Source organism: Mus pahari, chromosome 22, assembly GCF_900095145.1.
Source record: "Mus pahari chromosome 22, PAHARI_EIJ_v1.1, whole genome shotgun sequence".
NCBI classification, from domain to species: domain Eukaryota; kingdom Metazoa; phylum Chordata; class Mammalia; order Rodentia; family Muridae; genus Mus; species Mus pahari.
Genome location: NC_034611.1, coordinates 37841984 through 37844215, shown reverse-complemented (window position 1 = coordinate 37844215; position 2232 = coordinate 37841984). Strand labels below are relative to the sequence as shown.

The 2232-nt window shown below is 35.7% G+C and overlaps 1 non-coding gene across 1 annotated transcript; it reads left to right on the top strand.

The window, feature by feature from the left end:
• Window positions 1-1205: 1205 nt before the first annotated feature.
• On the top strand, window positions 1206-1309 carry LOC115063019. Its single transcript, XR_003842902.1, has one exon. It is a non-coding gene; the product is annotated as a U6 spliceosomal RNA (small nuclear RNA).
• Window positions 1310-2232: the final 923 nt, after the last annotated feature.

Below are 2232 nucleotides of genomic sequence, written 5' to 3'. Positions count from 1 at the left end.
CACCACTGCAAGGAGTTTATTAACTCGTTGAGAAAATTCAACATTTTATGACCTACTTATCCATTGCAACAGGATTCCTAGATAATCTCTTAAATATGAAGTTCCCTAAGTTCCTAAAACAATTTCCAGACAATAACTGAAGGATACTTCTTGCTATTTTGACGAAAAAAAGTTTATGGAACAAAATTAATGAGGAATGACCTCATTTAAATCATATAGAGTCATTAAGTTCACAGTATGAGCTTCTAAGTCTACTATAGAATAAGGATATTTGAGAACATAGAGCATCAAAGTTGTAAATTTGTGGATCCTTAGAACTCTGTGTGATTCGTGGAAACAGCCATTAGTATCTTAAGAAAATCATTTCTTGACTCCGTTTCCTATTCTGGTTATGTATTTGATGCTTTACTCATGCTAGGTCAAAATACCTGATAAAAACAATTTGAAGAAGACAGGGCTTATTTTGAGGTATGTTCCATCTTTTGGGGAAGTTGTAGTATCAGAAGCTTGAAGCAGCTAGCTGATTCAGTCAGGAAGGAGAGAGAGGGGAATACTTCTGATGAGTCACCTTCTCTTTTTGGTTCACATTAAGTTTAGATTTTCCCACCTCTGTTAACTTATTCTAGAAAATTCTTCAAAGAAATATTCACATGCTTGCTTCCATAGTGATTCTGAATCCCATCAAATGGAAAGTATAAAATAGCAATAACCTTACTCTGTTTTTTTTTTTTTTTTTTTTTTTTTTTTTTTTTTTTTTTTATCCAGTGCTGGTAATCTTGAGAAAACCTACTGATGATACAGATGGATTTGGTATTCATTTGACATGCCATGTAGCATTGAAAAATAGTATGTCGTGGAACATTCTTAGAGTTTTGGAGTGTCTAAGAGTTATTTATAGAGCCAGGCGTGGTGGCACACACCTTTAATCCCAGCACTCGGGAGGCAGAGGCAGGCAGATTTCGGAGTTCGACCAGCCAGGGCTATACAGAGAAACCCTGTCTCGAAAACAAAAAACAAACAAACAAACAAACAAAAAAACAAACAAACAAAAAAAGAGTTATTTATAGGACATCAAATATGGATAAATGAAATTTAGGTGTTTAAAACTATTGGATCATGATATAGTAATATATCCTCATATAAAACACAATAGAAATACAATTAGTGATGTGAAATGATGGCAATGGAATGAAGAGGCGACTGGAGTGCTCACCCTGGCAGCAGATAAACTAAACTTGGAAAGATACTGAGATTAACATGGCCCCTTTGCAAGGATTACGTGCAAGTTTGTGAAATGTTCCATATATATATATATATATATATATATATATATATATATATATATATATATATTTGTCAACTAAACTGGACCCTTGGGGACTCCCAGAGACTGAGCCACTGGCCAAAGAACATACTGAACTGAGGCCTCACATACATTTATAGTAGGCATGCAGCTTGGTCTTCATGGGGGGCCCCCCAACAACTGATGTGGGTTCTGTCCTTGAATCTGTTGTTTGCCTGGGGACCTTGTTCTGTCGCCTGGGCTTCCTTCTCTGGCCTCATTTTGAAAAGAATGGAACTTGTCCTGCTGTGACTTGAGGTGCCAGAGAGGGTTGATTCACCAGAAGGGACCTCCCTCTTCCTAGAGGTGAAGGGGAGGGGTGAGTGAGGAAAGGGATAATGTCATGGGGGAAGTAGGAGGGGGTGCTGCGATCAGGATGTAAAATGAATAAATAACTAAATTAATAGGAAAAAGTAAGACTTGCTATGCAAACCAAAGGTATATATTTGGATAAAAAGTCAATATTATTATGCTGTGATGAAAAAATTAAATTAAAGTGAAAACACCTACGTTTTTAATTGACCCTAAGAAAATTATGTTTATCCCATGGGTTTTTAACAATGCTTTAATGGAGAATGGAATTAATTTTAAGGAGTGGCTTTGGCTTGGTTAGTCTTGCATAGACCAAATAAAATTCCCAAATTGTATGTTTGTTTGTGATAGGTGTCTTTGAGGTTGAGCATACTAATTCAGAATTTGAAAGATTATTAAACTAGAAAGAGGTGTACAGGAAAAGCTACAGTCACAGAATAGATAATTATAAATATTTTAAACAATATAATATTATTATCAAATTTTACTGTTATACTTTAAGTGTGAAATGGCCTCCACAGACTCATATATCTGAACTCTTAGTTCCCAGCTGAGGCCACGGTAAGAAATTTGTGGAG